Source organism: Cupressus sempervirens, chromosome 9 (genome assembly GCF_028749045.1).
Source record: "Cupressus sempervirens isolate cs-2001-9-10 chromosome 9, ASM2874904v1, whole genome shotgun sequence".
Lineage (NCBI taxonomy): Eukaryota > Viridiplantae > Streptophyta > Pinopsida > Cupressales > Cupressaceae > Cupressus > Cupressus sempervirens.
This window is the reverse complement of record NC_143126.1, coordinates 651,141,730-651,163,332: the sequence shown is the minus strand read 5'-3', so window position 1 is coordinate 651,163,332 and position 21,603 is coordinate 651,141,730.

Genomic DNA, 21,603 nt, shown 5'->3' with positions numbered 1-21,603 from the left:
AGCTTTCAATGATTATTGACTTTGATGTGTTCTATTGCAGAGTATAATAGCATCAAGTTCTATTACACAAGTGTTAGGAAACTCTTCTATTTAAGGTTGCCATGAATTGGGGAATTAAAGGTCAGAAACATTGTGTAAAGAGAATTATTGTATAAGCATCTTATCTATTCCATTTTATGTATCACACAACTTCTGTAATAATAGTAATATTGATTGTAGCCCATTCCAACATTATCACATTCATTGTGATTGTCTATTGCAAATGTTCTTTATCATTATATGTGGAATAGTGTAAACTGATTATTGATATATATTCGATTAATCTTAATTTCCTCTAAAAAATTTATTTTGGAAGATGAAATAATAAAAGAATGGAAGATCCCATAGGTGTGATAGTGGAATCAAATTTAAAATCCTACAAAGAGGGAGTGGAGATACAAATTCCCATCTCCAAAGAATTTGTCAGAACCAAACCCAATTGTGTGGAATTTATAATTTGTTCTTGGGAATTCCTAGTTCAAGTGATAAGTCATGGCCTTCTATAGAGAGTTTTCTTTGTTAGATCCAAAACAATTTGGGTAACATTGTCAAGTTTATGGTATTCATGACTGTTTTAAGAAGGATACAACTAGTAGAAATTATTGAGGGTGCCATGGATGATGGATGGCACTGGAATTTATCTAAGAGATTGGGAACCAAATATCTAATAAAATATAAAATTTTCAACCTCGATATGGATATCTGAATTGAAATTAGCCCCATGTAGATGCATGAAGTCAGAAATATAATACCACATTTTAGTAAGGGGAACATTGATGTAGAGAAATCTCAAGGAAAAATAATGGAGATGCTTATAGAAATTTTCATGGGAGGGTAAACTTTATAATGTTACATCATTAGTCATAATCTTGACAATTAGTGACAATTAGTGATATAGTGAAAGGAATAATTGGACGATGGAACATAAAGTGACCTTTCAAATGAACGATCTATTCAAATGGATGGCCTTTGTCTAAATTGATAAGAAATGAATGGCCTATTGTAAATTGATAAGGAGCATGTAATGTCTTGACTTTTATACCACTCAATTACTGAATAATAAATGAAGGTAAACTATTTTTCCATTTCACAAATATGATAAGCACGTCATTGTTCATATTTGCACATAATGTATTGAAACTAAGCAACACTATGATCCAGCTATTGTGACACCTCTCTCAGGTAGTCGACAGAAATTAATCTATTAAGTTATAACTATTTTTTTCCTTAAAATTTTATACAACGCTACGGTACACAATGCGGAAGCAATATGAAACATACACATTAAGCAATGCAAATATAGTTTTGATTATTGAAAGCTTCCTTACTGTTCTGACGAAGGTTGCACTGAAGTTGTCAAATGCTGTTGGCACTGGCAGTAAAACGCTGTTGGCACGTAATCTTCAAACCCTTCCTCTGCTGGCACCACAAAATGCAGTAAACGATAAATATTAACTGCACATCCACAGCCTTTCTTTCAGTCACGCGGCAAGATTGAAATTAGGGTGTGGCAAAGAGCTTTTTTTGGATTTTGACATAGTGTAAGTTCATGTTGGTCAAAATTTTGACCAACACAGGCTTCTAGTTAAAAAAATTATACACGTTGCCTTGCATAAAATGACCAATTTGACCCCATTCTATTAGATGGTCAAAAATTTTGGTCTAAAAATGGGATCAAATGTACTAGTGTACTAAATTCAGGCATTACTTGTGCAAGTGAATCTCTCTTATTTGTCTTTCCAAATTTAAGCAATAGTGCCATTTTTGTTCAACTCTCTCATATAAACTCTTTGGCATTGAGTTGGCAATTTCTAATGGGGCTTTCTTGAAATTTTCCATCATGGCATATATAGCTCCTCTACTTGATTTTTGTCAACTATGCCAATATTATCAAAATCAACATGCAAAAATCTTGATAAATCTGCACTATTCTTAATATTTTCACATAGATTTTCTAAGTTTGATAGAGGATTGTGACTCACCACTTTGAATTGGCTATTGTCATCTAATCCTATTTTCTCCTCATCAGATTCTACTTGTGCAATGTACTTTCTTCTCAATTTTTTCTATATTTCACCTCCCTGCTGAGCTTGTTTTGTCTTGTCTTTTGGCTTTTGTGTAGTAACATGTGCACTAGCCCTTGAAGTAGATGTAAAAGTTTTGGGCTAACTCATCTTGGCTACCTTCTTTTCTTTTATTACTGGTTGGGCCTTAGCTTTCCTCTTCTTTTGGTCTGTGGGATTAGGTGCTTCCTTGGCTTCTTCTCCCTCAACACCTTCAATCTCCTATTTTGGTTGGCCTTCAACCATTCCTTGTGTTAAAGCTAGAGGTGCTTGTGCTCAAGTGTCTTCTTCTTCTTCATCTTCTTCCTACTCATCACCTTCACCAAATTTAGCTTTTAGCTTCTTCACCAAATTCTCTTTCTTCTTGATAACTAAGGCATTTTTTAGTTCCATGGTGATTTTGGATTTAGCCATTTCATAGTTACCAAATGCTTTTTCATTTTTGTTAACTTCTTCTACTAGTAAGGCTGTTATAGCTACAGAGGCCTCATCTACATTAATCTCATATCTAAGTGGCCTTAGCCATCTCACCCTTGGTGTTGCTACTTGGACAAATATATAGTCAACAACCACTAGAAAAAATATATCATCATAATGCTTTTCTACTAGTGACACTGGAATTCTCAATCTCTTTTTCATTGATTGCTCGAAATCCTCAAAATAGTTGGTCATAACTGATTCAAAGTTCTCTCCCAATTGTTCAATGAATTCACCAATTTGTACTACCACTGACCTATTGGTTTTCCATGCAATTGTGTGGGAAAAGTGTTTTGTACATAAAAGAAAATACATATCAAAATAGAACCAAACTTTCACTATGCACTCTTTGTCTTCCTTATTGCTCCTAGGTTTTCAGCCAATTGTTGTAGTTGTAGCTCTACTAGATCATATGTGTGATCTTTCTTGATAATTTTGTCTCCAACATATACTACAATACATGTCACACTAATCAATCTACTAGATCGATAAAATTTATGTGAAATAACCCTTATTGTAAACTCTATCAAGGGATCTGTAATGGTATCAATAATCATTCCTCTTTTATTCCATACAGCTCTAGTGTTTTTCTTAATAACTTCTTTTGAGTCACTTCTTAGGGTCTTAGGAAAATCTAGGGTTGGATACCCTATACCCCTATGGATTATCCTTTTGGTTATCTTGATGGGGCCATTATCTAACCAAGGTGAGTTGTCATGAATTTTGCTCAGTACTATCCTAATCCATTCTATTTTGAACACATTTGGGAAATCTAGGCCTCATGTTAACCCTTTATTTTCTACAATTCTATACTCTTCCTTCAACACAACATTCTCACAAAGTCTGTCATATGCTTGCCTAATTTCCATATCACCAATACTTCCAATTTTACAGTTATAGCACTTGATAATAACTTGCACCATTAAAACTTTGGGTGGTATCATGGATAACACACTGGATGGGTGTTGTTTGTAAGTGATATCAGGTATGGCTTTGAATATTAGTTTCTTGACCTCATTATTAACTAATTAAACATTCAAAACTTCCTTTCCCTCTGTATTCTTTGAACTTTATGCCATTTTGTAAAACTAGGGTTTACAAAAATATAAATAGCATAACTTGGCACTTGATAAATACCTTGTCAAATCTGATGAAATGATGTAGAATCACTGCTAGAATCTTCTAGAACTATTTTGGATAAGTTTTCTGATTGTCTTCAACTCTTCTTGCTCTTTCTTAATTTTGAAATGATGTGAAATGAGTTAAAAATTGATCAAATACCTTGAAAGCCTACAATAAATGTTGAGTGCTTACAAAGTTGTAAGCTCAACATAAACTAATTTCAATCTTACTCAACATCCATTACCATTCCATTTGTTCAAAAACTATTGTGAGCTTGGCATCAACTAGCTAGTCTGTTAGCTTGACATCATCTAGCATTCCACTTGGCACACATAGGAAGCATTTGATACTTGACAATAACATGAAAAGCTTAAATATTTTCTTGGATTCCAAATAACATCTTGCATCTTTATTCATGCTTATATAGTCTTTTTTTGGTACTAAGTCCTTTTGGAATAGATTTATGATATAAATTTTGAATATCAGTCCCACATACCTCTGAATTTCTTAGTTTGACAAGGTGTGATCACCTGACCCATTGGGTGAAGTGATCACTTCTCCATTTGATGTGCTGCCACCATCCTTTTTCTTCCATGACTTGTTCATTTCATCTCTAACATTTTAAACATCTTCCTTGCCTTTTCCTTTTTCAAATTTACAACTTGGTGCCTTTGACCTTGTTGGATAGTAGTGGCTGATGTGACCAATCTTTAGACAATTAAAACATGTGGTTTGACTTATCCACCTTTTGTAGTCACCTCTAAAATGTGTCATAATATAATTTTTAGGAACATGTCCATATTCTTGACAATAATGACAACTATACCTTGTGTTGTAATCCCAGTTATAAAAGTTGCCATTGTTCCTTACCTTTGTTTGCTTTTTTGATGACCGAATGGTTTTGGATCTGCACTCAAGAGCTCTATGTCCATACTTCTAAAAATTGTAATAATATCCTTCAAATATTTGTGTGTGCATGGTCTTGGTTCTGCATTCATTTACTTGATGTCCTTGTTTGTTACACTTATGGCAGGGAACCGTACTCTTCTAATTTATAGTCTTTCTCTTGCACACATTAGTAGTATATCCTTTCTTACCACAATTATGAAAATTAGGTTATAGAATTCTTACCTTTGTTGTTCCTTTCTTCAGCATTTCTAGATGACTCTCCTTCTTCAGTACTTGTGTATCCCAATCTAGGTGTGTCATTATTTGATCTAGGAGATCTCAATAATTGCTAAAAGAATTTGATGGCTTCATTTGGTTTGTTGAAAATTTCAACAAATTCTTTTTCCCTATTTAGGTCACTTTGCAATTGCTCATTCTACAATTTCAATTTTGTTATCTCAATGTCCTTGACATTCAGTTCATAGTTGGCATTCATCATTTGGCTTAGAGTATCTAATTGCATGTTGGAAATCTTGGTTAGGTCTAATGAATTTTCTTCCAATCTGTTTGTCAAAACTCTTTTCTCATCTTCAATCATCGCTTTGTCTTCCATAGCTTTCTTTTTCTATTTAGTCACTTCACATAGTAGTATGGTTTGTGATTCTTGTTCTAACTTGAGATTTCTATTTTCCTCAGCTTGGGCTCTATTCTTTTCCATTAGATCTATGATTGCTCCATCAAATTCATCGGAATCTCCATTAGAAAATAGCTTAGTAGTGTTTATCTATTTATATTGTGTGTCATTCTCTTGAATATAAATTTCCTTCATTCTCTTCAAAGATTTCTTTAGTTCTTCTCTCGCTTCATCCAATTGATGTAGAATGAGTTGTATTTCAATTCCCTGATTCTCAATGATCTTTCCCAAATTGTAGACTTCCATTTTCAAGATCTTTCCTCAAAGCTACAAAGCTTTCTCCTTTTTGAGAACTAGGCTCTAATACCAATTGTTGGAATTTACAATAGGAAAAGTAAAATTTTGAGGGAGGCGAGGTAAATTAGTCGTTTAAACTTTGTCCCTTGAAACATTTACCACACATTGATCTCATACATTCACCAAGTAAACTGAAATATCTTGTAAAGCATGTACATCTAAAACATGAAAGAAAGTAAACATTCACACATGCATTACACTAGATATGATTACCCAAAAACCTAGCAATGAGAATATAAAACTAGGGTGGGGATGACACCAAAAAATCTTCACTACTACAATAATAAAGTGTATCTAATTAAGGTAACAATGTTTGATCATGAGATATGATCTATCTTGTGAAACATTTTCCCTGTTAAAGGCTTACAAAGAGTATTAGGTCTTACCCTATTAAAGGATTTCAACACCCTATTAGAAGTGTGCTTGGTTAAAGGACTTCAACTCATAATTAAGCAAGTACCCTATTAAAGGATTCCAGTACAACCCACTAGGACTACTTTATTTAGAAATTTAGCTAATTCACATGCTAGAATAATTCAACAATGATAATGTGGTTAGCACTTGATTACTTGATGATAGATCACCTCTATATGGATGTATTCTTGATCCTTCTAATCAGATATCTTACTGCTATATCCTTTACCTTTCCTCTATTCTCCTTTAACTAATTCTATAATTTAGTCTTTGTTCATAACTCCTCAAAAACCATGAATGCTCTATTTACACATGAAAACTTCTCTCTTCACAACATAAATAGTTTACGGTTTGTTCTCCTTAAGAAGACTTTGGTGACATAGGGTTAGATATGAATCAATGGCTATGATTCATCTATTTTGCCGCTTAAAACTTCCCTTTTTTTGATTTTCGACATGTAATGCATTGCGAATTCAAATTAATATTCGTCCTTATCTTCAAATATCATAATTCAATCCTTAAGTCAGCTAAAAAATCATTTATGTAGTTGTTTGTGTCATTACAAATAATGACAAAACTGTCTTACTCGATATCTAATGCTCAACATATACTATTCTTTATACTCTGGCTTGACATCTATATCACTCAACATCCACTATTTGCTTAGCTCTTGAATCACTCAACATACTCTGTCTATTTGGTACTTGAGTGACTTGACACATGAGTGGCTTGGCACTCATTGTGGACTCAACATGCTCCATTTTATACATGTTGTACTTGATATGTACTTATTTAGAATGAACTAAGTAAATGACTAAAGTGTGTGGACACTCACTTGTCAAAACCAATATTAGACCAATAATAACATTAGAGAAGACATGAATAAAATAGTAGTAGATGTAAGAGAAATAATAGATGCAAGGTGGAACTAAAATTTGAATATACTGAATATAGTTAGAGCTGCCACCTAGCTAGATATTGACACTGACATTTCCATTTGCAAAGTTGTACCAAAAATCAAGACCTTGCCTGATGGGGATAGTGATTGAACAAAGATGGAATGATGACACAAAGAGATGATAGAGGAGGGAAAATCACCAGAATGGGGAATCTTATTTTTGTAGTTAAAACTCTATGGATATGCCTATAATACAAGAAAATAATTTCATCCTAAACATACAATGTTTTCAACTGTTCATTTTTGAAACTATCTCCATTTGTCACTTCCTCTTGTTTTGTCTTTTTTGTAAGAAGTTATGGTTGTTAAATAAATACAACATGTGTCTAGTCTCTCTATGCTTGAAGCTTATTTCAATTCACCTATATAAGTGAGTTCTTAGGGCTCGAGAAGAGTCCAAATTTTGATAGAATTAAAGTTAGTCATCATATTTGGAGGCAGTGCAAAAATACCATGTAGAATTATTCTCTATTTCTTGTTCACAAAAGGAAATATAGGGTCACATTGTGTTAATCTTGTCTTGAGTTATATTTTTATAGGGTATGAAATTACACTATATTATTTCAAGTTAATTAATACAAATGGAGGAGCATTCTAAGTTTCTCTATTTAGATCTTGACTCTGCTTGTGTTACTTTTATTTTTTTGAGATTTGATGACAAAGTCTATTGAGTTTCAGTTGTAATTCATTTTGAATTATATCTTGTTTCATATTTTTCTAATATTTCAATGGATTATGTAAATTCTTGATATGATCTAAAAGATTTAAGGGATTTATAGGGATATTTTGATAAGAATGAGATATGAAGTTGAGTATTAATTTTCTTTTCGCAAAGTGGGAAAATATATCTACTATTATATGTCAATTCTATGAAAAAACAACCCAATAGATAAAGTAGTGGGAAAGAGTGGATGTTGAACAAGAAGGTTCCATGCTAAGAAGTATCTAAACATTTAAATAAAAAATGAAAAATATCTTAAGCTTTGTGGATCTGAAAAGTTAGCCTGTACTTAGTTAAGATAGTTTTGGGGTATCAAGGATTAGCTATCTTCTATCCTTTTTGTTATCTCTGGATTAGAAGAATTAGAGGTAAATGCCTATTATAATGGAATTCATGATAAATTTCATCATTAGAAAAGGTAATAGTAAATTCCAAGGTATAATCTCCTCAATGTTTCATAATTCAAAGGGAAAAAGACTTTAAAGTCTTATTTGTTGATCCTATTGGCTTGTATGGAAATATCCATAATGATATTTAGCTAATTCCTAGGTTTTGTCTACATTCTCAAAAGGTATTTGAAAGCTTGTCAAATAAGGAGATAACTATTAGCATGAATTTTGATGGTATTCCTTTAGGGAAGTATCTTAAGCATTTCAAGAGCATGTGTGAGATTTTTAGCATGATTGACATGTTGCATTCATGACTATGTTTGTCATTGATGTCAACATAAGAGTATTTCTATGAGGACTAGCAGAGTAGAAGAAAGAGATCAAGGCCATATGGATAGAGAATTGATGATTAGGTCAAGCATGGTTTAGGACATGTTCTATAGTGTATCTTGATGATGTGTGCACATAAAGAAAGTCAAAGATATGCACAAGATATGCTTGATTTTACAGAGAGTAGTATACAAATATAGTATATAAGAATCAATTTATGATGAATGGATTGTATCTCCTAATAGAGATATAATCATGATATGCAAGGTTAGATAGTAACAACAAACAATCTGTTGATGATGTTAATGAGTACATAATGTCTAAGGTCCCACTTTTGAGAAGTTGTAAAGAGTGTGAGTTGAAAGTGTTATAAATTGATTATATCTTAATGATGTCCTATTATAATTAATTGGGCAATCCTCAAGGCCAACTTAAGGAATTATTTTGAGGACATGGTGTAAAGGAAGGTTATTTTCCTTTTGCTGAAGTGGTAATTGGATGTCAATCAAGTATGAAGTATTTGAACAAGAACAAAGTATGTGGTAAATGCGAGTAAGAAATCCAAGAGATTATTGGATGTGAATTTGGTGATATGGTATCGAGATCAAAAGAAGAGAAGACTAGTTGAAATGATAGAGGAAGAGAAAGTAAAAGTTTAGTACATTGATATTATTTTACAAGGAATAATACAAATATTAGTTGGATAGTGAGTTTGGTGGTCTTTCCTCTAAAGCTATTTGGATAGTGGATCTACTTGCCTTCTACAACTCCTAACAGGGTTGGCAAAACTCCTAATTGGGTTGGAATCTCCTAACAAGGATTCAAAGTCTCCTAATATGGACTGATATGTATTGAATGTATATCATTGAATCCTAATAGGGTCCATCCTCTAACTAGGAACATTTATATCAATGCACCATTTTGTGGGTATCATCCCTACCAAGGTTTTCCCTATGATCAAGGGTTTCCTAGTTAACATATATGGTATTATTGTGTATGAGTATTTTATTATGGGTGTTGATTATATTGTTCACATGTTTAAGGATTCATAAGATAAATAATTTTTATAATAGTTATATAAATGATTCACCCACCTTCTTGGTTATATCGGTGGACTTTACTTTCTAACAATTGGTATCAGAGCCTTCGGTCCTTGAAGAGAAAGCTTAACATCCTTGGGAGATCAATGGTGGGTCATTTTAGAAAATAAAATCCTAAGTTTAATGGAGTTAACTATGACAACTAGAAAGAAAATATGAAAACTCATTTGCTATGTATGGGTCAAGAATATTGGCTTTTGACAAAGAATGACAAGAAGATTGTGGAAGAAAGCAAGCTTGGGTAATGTGGTGAAGATGAAAGAAATATGTTTATGTGCAATATGTGAGATAGAGAAGAATTACTAATAGCTCTTCCTAAAAATGGATACATTTAGGTAAGATCCTTGGAAATATCTTACAAAATTTGGGAGGCTTTAGAAAATACTTTTGAAGGAGATAATTAAGATAAAAGAGTAAGATTATAGAATTTGATATGTTTATTTTAAGATGCTAAAATGATGGAAGATGAATATGTGAGAAGCTATATTAGTAGGATATATGAGATTCTAGTAGGAATTAAGTATTATGAATGATCTAAAGAGGAATATTAGATTGCAAGGAAGATTTTGAAAACTTTGACACGACCATTCAAACAAGTAGCACAGATTATTGAACTTTTGATACTCTGTACTAAGAAGTTCACCAGAGAGACTTTTCTTGGAAGATTGGAAGAATTAGAATAAAGTTTTTGAGGTAGTCTAGAGAATTGACAAAAGTGGAGACAACTTTACTCCATTAAGTGTTTGTCCTTGTTTATCTAGAACTGCAAGCACCCATGGAGACTATGCTAGTAGCAACAAATCTAGATTTGAAGAAGACATGAAGAATGGAGAAGGAATAGCCTTGCTTGTGTAAAGAGAACTAAATGGTAAGAATTTTCTTTAAATGTTGGACTTGTGATGAATTTGGTTATTATACTTCTAAGTTTCTTAAAAGAGAGAAAAAGTGTAAGAGAAATTTCAAGCCTAGAAGACCAAGAATTTTTTTGTATGGAAATGAAGATGAAGAATCTTAGGAAAGAGTTCAGAGTGCAAGTGATGATGAGTTAGGATTTGTAGCTATAAAAGAAGAGTTCTAAAATTGAAATTAGAGTAGAAAAATCCTTATTTTCTCAAGTTGAAAAGAAATTTGATTGGATTATAGATAGTGTTTTTTCACATCATATGACTGGTGATATGAACAAGTTTGTTAAATTTAGAAACCATGATGGAGGAATTATTAGAGTTGGTAACAATGCATCTTGTCACATCACATGGATAGGATCTATTAATCTTGATGGAAAGACTAACATTGATGATGTTTATTTCATTGATGGTTTGAAGCATAACTTGTTGAGTGTTGGATAGTTGGTTGAAAAATGTTATTAGTTGCAGTTTACAGAGAAGACTTGCATTATCAAAGATAAGGATGGTAAGCTAATTGGAATAGGTACAAGATCTAGAGGTAATGTGTTTCAATTTAATCCTATTGAGATGACTTATTTGGTTGTAAAAGTGGATAATAGTTGGTTGTGGCATAGAAGGTCTTGTCATATAAACTTTGATAACATTGTGAAGGCTAGTAGTACATTTCCAGTCAAAGATTTGCCTAGAATCATGAAGCTTACTAATGTTGTTTGTAAGAAATGTATCATGGCTAAGTAGAAGAAGGTTTCATTTCCAAGTAAGAAGTTCACTACTATAGAGAAGTTGGATATTTTTTATATAGACTTGAGTGGCCCTACCAAAACAAGAAGTTTCTATGGAGAAAGGTACTTTATGATTTTTGTTGATGATTTCACCTTGGTTTTTAAGAGATGGTGAATTTAGATTTGCGTCCACTTTTCTTGGATCCATCTTTAAGGTTCCTTAAGATATAAAAAATCCCAAAAAGGTGAGTTCTCTCTGCATGAATGTGCATTTATCCAAATTGATGATCAACTTGTGCTCATGAAGTCTTCTCAAGACCTGCTCCAAATGGTTCAAGTGTTCTTCCTTGCTGCTAAAGATGCGAATATCATCAAGATAAACAACAAAAAATTTTCCAATAAATTCAAAAAATATTTAATTCATGAGTCTCATGAATTTACTTGGAGAATTACTTAGGCAAAATTGCATTACAAGCCATTCAAAGAGTCCTTCAGTTGTTTTAAAGGTTGTCTTCCACTCATCTCCAAGTTTGATCCTTATTTGGTGATATCCTAATTTCAAATCTATTTTAGAAAAATAAGTATTCCCAAGTTGATCAAGTAGGTATTCAATCCTAGGCATAAGAAATCTATACCTAATAGAGATTCTATTTATAGCTCTACTATTAGTACATAGCCTCTAAGTTCCATCCTTTTTAGGTGCTAGGACTAAAGGTATGAAACAAGGGCTTAAAATTTTATAAATTAGACCTTTTTGCAAGCATGTCCTTGATTTGGTTTGCAATATATGCATTTTGATTTGGAGTCATTTTGTAAGGTTCCTTGTTTGGAAAAGAGGATCCAAGTTTGAGATCAATTTGATGAGTAATGTCTCTTAGGGGAGGGAGGGAAGAGGGCATGCCACTTGCCATGACATCACTATATTTTCCTAGGAAATCTTTGACTTTTACTAGTATAGGTGGCTTCTTATTAGATTTCTCACCATCCTAAGGTTTCATAATCAGTATGAAACCTCCCTCTTCTGATTCATCAATGGTGTTTATCATTTCCTTCTCCCCTATCACAATCCCAGTGGTTTCCTTCTCTTTTTCTAAATTTTGATTAGGTAAAGGTTTCATTGTGAAGGTTCTTCCATCTTTGATGATGGTGTATGTGTTCTTCCTACCACTATAGGTGGCATCCACATTATACTTCCATGGTCTCCCTAGGAGGAGATGACAAGCATCCATTTCCACTATGACACACAAGACTTTGTCTTTGAAGTCCCTAAGAGAAAACTCTACTATGGTTTGTTTGAGTAGCTAGTGTTTGTTTCCCTTTAGTAAGCCAAGATACATGATAAGGAAAAGGATGTGGTATTTTCTTTAATCCTAACTTCTACAACATTTCTTTAGAAACTAAATTCTCTATGGAACCAAAATCTATGAGCAAATTAAATACCTTTCCTTGACATTTTACACTTATTCTAAACAAGTTCTTCCTTTGGGTTGGCTCTTGAGTATGTAGAACTTGCAAGAAAGTCTACCTCATCATTAGGATTACTAATTCTTCATCCTCAAGTTTAGAATAGTTTTCTTGGACCAATTGTGATTTCCTTTCACCTTGGTTATTGTTATTTATTTTCTTAGGGTATCTGCAAGCATGGTGTTCCAATTGATTGCAATTAAAACATTTGATAGGGACATTGCCTCTACCACCTCTTCCTTTATTGAAAGGTCTACCTCCTCTATAGTTTCCTCTTGAGTTTGACTCATTCTGATCCTTGTCCTTTGGATTTTGATTAGTAGCCTTGCTATTGCTATACTGCCCTTTGTTCCATGAGTTATTCTTTCCTTTGAAGGATTTATCTTCATTATCTTTGGCCTTGTTATTATCTTGTTTCCTCTTGTATTTTGCCTCTACCTTTATCACCAACATGTATCATTTGTTTATAGAAATAGGAGTGTGTAAAATCAACTCTTTTTGAATGGGTAACTTCAAGCCATTCATGTATCTAGAAAGTTTCTCCTGTTCATCTTCTATTGCATTTGTCTTCATGCATAGTTTCAAAAATTCTTCAGTATAAGAACTCACATCTAAGTCCTTTTTCTTGAAGCTTTTCTTTCCCCTATGAAGTTGGACTCTACTGTCATTGGGTACATAAGTCTCTTTGACCAATGCCACCATTCTATCCCATGGTGAGATCATATTTCTTCCTTTCTTCACCCTTTCTATTTGGATGAAGTTCCACCAAGTTAGGGCTACTCCCTTTAACTTGGATTTATCTATTTTCACTCTTTGCTCCTCTAGAATGTCTTCACACTCAAAGAAACTAGTTAGGGATTCAATCCAATCCAATGCTATGTCAACATTTATTTTGCCATTGAAATTTGGCAATTCCAACTTTCCCTCCATGGTTATTTTCTCCCTGGAATTGAAAGAATTTAATAGTGGTCTCTGTTCAATAGGCACTTTACCTTCTTCTTTAAGGTCATTAGCCTCAACATCCTGATCTTCATCATCAGATTGTGCCCTTTTTTGCTTGTCTACCCTACCTTCCAATTCTCTCAACCCCTTGGAAAGAGGAGCATTGGTTTCTCTTTTCTCTCGCATTAACTTTTCTAATTAAGTATTTGTCACCATTGTAGAGATCTCTTCATATTTTTTAGTAAGAGCCATGCTCTAACACCACTTGATGCAATGGAACCAATAGTGGGTTTAAAAATAGGGTTCCTAGAATCCTCTTCACTAAAGGAATGGTACAAATGGTGTATTTTCAAGCCAAAATACCACAATAACTTATCACAAGTGTTCAACAAGGTGGATGAGTTTAACAAAACTTGAAACCACTCCTAGGTAATCCCAATCACTAGAAAACCTATCACAAGACAACTAATCACTAGTTGCTCTTAAGGGTATCAAAAAGGCTTTTTTTGACACAAAACTCCCCAAACACAAACAAGGACTAGGAATGACCCTAAAACACAAAAATGGTATATTTAGGTCCTAAGAAACATGAATCAAGCATTATATTCAAACTATGCAATATTTCTTTAGTAGTTGCTTCACAAATCTAAGATAACGCTTGTAGCCCTTCCAAAAGTAAAAACTTGATATAGCTCCAGCAATCTCCACACAACCCAAGGAAAGAATCATATAATCAAGCACCATTTTAGGTTTTATATAACATTCCAAGGCATTGGGATCCCAATTTGAGAATGATGCAAGTAGGACTTGAAATCTCACTTGGGTAATTAGGCAATTAGGCCTCCCATAACAAAGGAATTACCAAAAATATTAATCAAAACTCAAGTTCAAAAATTGGAACATGAGGGGCTTACATGACATGATCAAAACTAAAATCCCAAGCCTTGGAACTATTGTGGTTTCACAACACATGCCCCATTCCCTAGTAGGAATGGGGACCCCCTACTGAGTTCTTTTGGATCCAAGGTTCCTAATTTGGGATCCGAGAAGATTAATGGAGTCTTACCTAGTCCCCATTAATCTCATCCTAGGATCTTGCTAAGGAATCAAATTTTTGAAAGGATGTCTTTTTGAAAAGTCATGAAAATCAAAAGAATCAAAAAAGCGAAAAAGTTAAAAATCAAAAAATCAAAAATTGGAAAGGTCAAAAAAGAAGAAGAAGATAACAAAAATAAAAAGGGATGTAGAACAATGCACCTATACTGGTGCATGTTTCTGGAGAGTGTAACACCAGTCGATGATGCAAAAAGTGTGCACCTATGCATGCACACAGTTGCACACTATGTGCACCATTGATGGTGGGTGGGGTTATGTAAACCCCCACCCCCCTCCAAACTTTTCACTTCACTTTCATTGTTTGCCTCCACATTCATAAAATTCAACTCTAAGCTCCACAACACTCTTTGCACCTTTGACTTTCACCAGCTCTGCACTTTGCACCTACATTAAGGTGTGCAATACAAACGCACCCCCAAATCTCCCTCCACATTGCCCTCATCTTTCCCTACAAACAAACATAGAGTTAGAAACACTGGTGCACATCATCACACCTTCCTTAGTGCATAGATGCATGCCAAAACTCTTTCCTAAAACATAAAATGAATGAAATCTCTTGAGGTTGGTGCGCAAACACAAAAGCAAACAACACAAAAACATGTGGTGCACATTTGCAAACCTAACTAGGTGTGCAAAGTGCGCACCTCAAACCTTTAAGACCAGCTGCGAAAAAATTAAAAACAAAATTGCCACCTAATTTGGTGCACATTTGTGCACCTAATGTGGTGCACAAGTGCACATCCATATGCAACTCAAAAACATCAAAGAAAATAAGGTGCACACCTATGCACCAGATCTAGTGCATAGGTGCACACCTTATATTAAAAAAAGAAATGTGTTGTTTTGAAGGATAACATGATGTTTTGATGCATTTAATTTTTAGATTAAGTATTATTGTACCTTTGTTATCATTAATTTTTGAACTAATGGACTTCTTTCTTTTACCATGTAGATACAATGGTGTCCTCATCTGGTGATAAAATGGCACCAAAGCATGTGGTGTTCAAGTTCCAAAGGGTTCTGTTAAAATCAAGATTCCAAGATGACTATGTAGAGATAAAGGACATTGATTTGGGCCATACTGACTTGGGAGACTCCTTAAGAATTTACAAAAATCCCAAGGAGAGATTAGCTTTGTTTTCAAAATTAATTCAATCAGAATTAGTGAATGTAACTTTGCACCCAACATCAGTCCAATCCTCAGAGCTCATAATGACATTGGCACAATACTTTGTTATGGAGGAAAGGGTGGTGAAGAGTGTAACTAGAGAAGTTGTTCTTGACCTCTGACTTGAGAACATTGAGCAGGTCTTTCATCTCCCTAGGATGGATCAATTCATTAGACTTTCTTATGAGGTAGCAGAAATGTGGTATAGAGAACACCTAAGTAAGGCAACTAAGATCATCTAGTCCTCCTATGTTATTAAGAAGACTCCTCTAGGAAAGGCAATAAGGAAGGTGGATATGACAAGGGGGTACATGAAGGAGGATATTGGATACTCTATCATTCCTATAGATAGCTAGGCACCTAAATGTTTTCATGGTGAATTTCATTGAGATAGTCAAAATGGCAAGGATGCCACTTGACTGGGCCACCACATTGAGTGAAAACTTGTGCAAACAATTGGTGGCAGTCAAAAAAAAGAAGTTCTATATGACTTCATACATGGTGTATCTGCTGGCAGCAAGGGCAAAAAATTATCCTGGACTATACAATAGGGGCAACATGCAAGATCCCAATGCTTGGCCATACATTATCTACCCTCAACTAGTGAGGAAGAAGCTCTTGGGACAAAGCAAAGAGTATAGAATTATGAATGATGCATTCATATTCGTGATCATCTAATTCATAGAGGGAGACTATGTGAAAAGATTATATGATGATGCAATAGCATAGATAATAGCTCTTGGCACCTACTACATCTAATCCAAAACATTAATGTATCTACAAGTTGCTGGTGCCACTGTCAACCCAAATAAGCTCCCTAGATATCCTTGTGATAGACTGGTGTTATTGGAGATTGCGTGGCAGATTGAGTCTACATATGATAGGGTAAGGAAACAACAAAGACCATGTTGGACATGGCTCCTGGTCATAGGACCATATCAGGTGAAGAGGAAGCAAGATATCCCATCTTTTGAATGGGAGTGTGAGCGATATCCCCTTGAGGTGTATAATTCTCCTAGGCCTATTTTGATAACATCAGCAAAGTTGATAGTATGGCTAGCAGAGAATTCCACCATGAAGAGGCCATTGAAGACCATTGTATGAATGCAAGAAATGACTACGATGTCTATATTAGGGACTATTGTAGGATGACTTTGTATTTGGTGGAGAAGACTCTTAAAATAAGTATTCCTAAGGAAATACTACAGCAAGATTCTAGGGAGTTGATGGACCCCTTGTTCCACTTTGAAAAAATTGGAGAGAGACCCATAATGAATGCTGAGGTTGATAGGGAGGAGAGTGATGATATTAATCATTGGGTGAGGCATGTCATCAAGATGACAAAGGATTAGATCAGGAAACCCTTTCAACTTGATCCAATACCTGACACCATGATTTTTTACATGCAAGCCCACCTAGAGAAAGGTAGAGGAAAGAAAGTTACCATTCCTACCTTTGTTGCCTCGTCTCCTATTAGGCCAAAAATAGTATACCAACTTGACTGCCCAGTTGGATACTATCACCCCCCAGAGAGGAAAGGAAAGGGAAAGAGAAAGAGGACCTCTCCTAAAAGGTCTAAAATAGAAGAGGGTGAAGTGCAAGCACCTCCTTAACACTAGGAAATAGATGTGCAAGGGTCATAGGATCTTACAGCTACTCAAGTCTACGTGGATCCTCAATTACCTCTAGTTGTCCCCAGCCAGATAGAAGGAGGAATTCAATAGGTCTCTATTCTTCCTCCACAAGTAGAACCAACATCTCCTTTTGCCTCTAAGAAATAAAAGAAAATCAAGATCCCAATGAAGAAAAGGAAAAGGGTGATCAGAAGGATGGTACCTTTTCCAACTATCCTAGAACCTATTCCCAAGGGAGAAGAAGAAGAGGGAGAAGAAGAAGAGGAAGAAGAGGACAACGATGTACCCATACAAAGAAAAACTCAGCTAGTTAGAGCCATAGATCAAGAATGGAGAAGAAGTTCCATGGTGACACTATCATCTACCCCAGAGGAATCATTGGAGGTAACTTCTTCAGAAGATGAGGTACAACAATGGGTAGATGAGTAGGATGTTGAGGGCAATGATGTGTTTAAGAAGTCAGATTTTGATTTCATGCCCATGGGAATAGAATTGGTTGGGGACAAGATTAGGGATACCCATATAGGTGAACCCCAATAGGAAGACTAGATGCAGATGCCACTAGAGTCACAGGGTCCTGATCTTACTCCCTCATCTCCAGCACAAGTTATGGTGGTAGATAAAGGCTCAGTTACTCCTCCACTCCCAAGTTTAGAAGAATAGGTTCATAAGGAACCTTCACAAGAGGAGGAACCACATTAGATGGAAACTAATGAAGTGTTGAAGTGAGGGAAAAATGGTAGAATATTCTCAACCAACCTCCCAAGACACTGAGGTGCAAACTATAGGGTCTATAGAGACAGAGGCTACAGAAGAAGAGCCCTTGCAAAAGGAAAGAACTTCAAGGAGTGATAAGGGAAAGGAGGTAGCCAAACATACTCCTTCATCCTTAAGAGGTAGGTCTTTAGCTAAACAAATCCCAAGGTGGCTTAGGAAATAAATAATGAGGAGTACAAAACCACAATTATGTGCTGATGAGGAGGATATGTTTTGAGTTGGCCTAGATCTTGAATAAAATTGAGTCTCCATCACATGAAGCGAGACCATTGGAATTTTTCAACAGTACTCAAGATCAGGATTTATTTGCACAAATAGTAATTCCTCCTATTGATATAGATACAGAAAGCCTCAGTCCTCAAGATTATCAAATCAAAGAGGTCATGCTTGGGAGGCCCACATAGGATACATCTAGATTGATGGTAACCATGGGGATCAAAGAAGTTTTCAGGAATATGGAACAAGAAGAGGTCAAATTCTAAACACTTCAAAGGCCAAATGAAATCTTAAGAGGATATTTAGCCAAAGTTGTTGGTCCTCTAGACTCTAAGCACCCTAAGGAGACCTTAAGCACTATACTCAAAGAAGGGGGACCTATCCATTTGGACCCATTTTTGAAAGCTAATCAATAGTGGTGGGAAAGTTTTGAAGAGAAGGGCATTTTGATCATCCAAGGAAATTTGAAATTATTACATGCTACAAAAGAGAATGTAAATAAAATCGTGGCAATTTTGAAGTAGGATTTTAGTAAACTGGATGAAGTAAGGGCCTAGAGTAAGGACTTACAAGTTTTGCAAGCAATAAAGGGGAAAAGGTATAGAATTTTGGTAGATGTGTATACAACAAAAGAGTTAGATTAGATTGATGATTGGATAGAGAAGATTGTATATAGTAATAAAGTAATGGAAATATTACATGTGGAGATCCATCGGCTCAAGGACCAAGCTCGAGAGTGAATTTTGTAAGTAGAGAGGCATTATAGTGATGCAAGCTTAGAGATTTTTGAAGATGAGGAATGGGAAAAGTTATTGTCTATAGAAGTAGTAGTGGGGAGTTTTAAGAAGATTTTGGAGGAAACTTCCAATGATGAGGACATCTGGTAGGCTTTTAGAATAGAAGAAGCACTATTAGAATTGGATACCACACTCAAGGATTTTGCTGAGACTTGAATTGAGGTAGACAATTATAGACAAAAAGTCAAAGATAAATATGAGGCACTAGATTTACTGGATGTGGCTAAAGTTATTGATATTATAGAGAAATTAAAGGGCAAACATCTAGACATAGCTTTGGGATGAAGGGGAACAAAATCCAGTTGCCAGAATTTCAATTTTGACACTTAGTAAAATTTTGAGATTTTGGAACATTTTGAGGTGTGAAGGTGCACTTTTCTAGAGGTATGCTGATAGTTAACTGCTAGTTCTAAAAATAGAGCTTTCCATGCATCAAAAACACATTCTGACGACATTTTAACCATGACAAAGGCCCAGTAAAGGATCAACTTCCAATTTTGGCACTCCCAAACACTTCCACTTCCACTGAAGGCTTTCTTATTCTTTCTCCTCTCATAAATTCTTTTTTTTTTTACATGTAAAGACTCATGCATCCAATTAATGAATAAAAAATGGATGGAGTCATGCTTAGCACCAATTAGATTGTTAGTTTGTATATAATTAATTTTTTAATTAAATTAGAAGCATTTTATTGCATGAAGATATCTCTCACTCTCAACACAAATTGAGGAGATGATTTATTATAAATACTCCATTGTAATATGTGATTGGGTCTGCCATTATTTTGCAATAAAATTATGCTTTTCGTGCTCGCATTTGGAGTGTAGTAATTATTGCCTAAATGTGTCATATTTTTGTCGATGTATGTTCATGAAATTATGATTGAGCCAAAAGTTTATTGCTTTGTTTTTGGTTGTGTGATTCATTAATTTTGGTGTTTGCTATGGTTTTGACGAATTCCATTGATGTAATTATCTAGAGAAGAAATCATCAAATTGTGCTTGCATAACTTTTTGTCTCACATGAGCACACTTTTTGTGGCCTTGTGATTTGATGAAGGGTGAAACATCATATGGTCACTAGGTTTCTTATTGACAATTGCATCAGTGGAATCAAGGAAGCACAACTCCTTCTTTCATTGGTTACCTACCAATCTCTTTGAAAGTTTAACTTGCAAACATGTCATTTTCCATAGCTTATGTCCATTAGGATTTCAATTTTATGTTATTTTCTTTAAAGTTTTGTTATTTTCTTTATTAAACCCCTTGTTAGAATAGGACTTCATATTAGTTGCATTATTAGATTGCATTCATAAAAAACTTAAAATACAAAAACATAGTTCTTTTGCATATTTTATTTTGAAGTAGCATGTAGATTCTTCATCTCATTCAAAATTGAAACCAACCAGCAAAGGCTTCCTTGTGAATAATCACATTTATCCTCAACTAAGTGAATTCTAGTAGGTCAATAGACAACCTAGAACCTTGGAGTTGATTAATAAAATCAGCTTTTCAAGAGAGGAATTCACAAGAATTCTTTCTGTTTAGCATTGTGCATAATGAAAGCTCAATAGGAACCATATCTATCTTGAGCTATGGAAGATGCTGCTACAAATTCCTATCATGCACATGGATCTTGCTTGCCTATGACATCAAGTTTCTCTCTCCTGTCTGCCTCTTTTTTCCTAAAACCAAAAGAATCATATAACAAATTGTTGTAACTTGGATTCCACCTAGGGTCATTAAATTCCCATGGTGGAATCTTGAGTTATAAGAGAAAATAGATGAAACCCAAGGTATAGATGAAAAACTAGAATAGTAATGAGTAAATTGAGGATATCTAGAGTTATAAAACAAATTAGAAACTCATTCCAAGTAAAAATGAAATTTTATTCACCAAGATATCCAACCATGTTAGAATTATGTATGTGTGTGTTAGTGGGTGGCCATACAACTTGTTACAACATCAAATTTGGTAGAATACTTAGTAAATTTTATTGATTCAAGGAAAAATTACACATTGCATGCCCACCACCCACCTAAAAGGGATATGTAGGACTTCAAATGGTTATAAAAACTATTTGAAATAGATATGACCATTGGGAATAGAAAATACAACTTTTGCCAAAAGTTCCTAAAAGTTGCTTAACAATGTTTTAACAACTTTTGCAATTTTAGTGCAACTTTTTCTCCTAACCACTAAAGTTGGTTTTGACCAATTAAAAATAGTTAATCACATATAAAAACATGAAATAATAATATATCTTAACATTCTAGGCTATTTGACACCTTTGACCATAGTTGACCAAGGGCTTATAGTGAGCCAATCTTGGAACTAGGTTTCACAAGTGGGTCAAAATGAATAGCCATC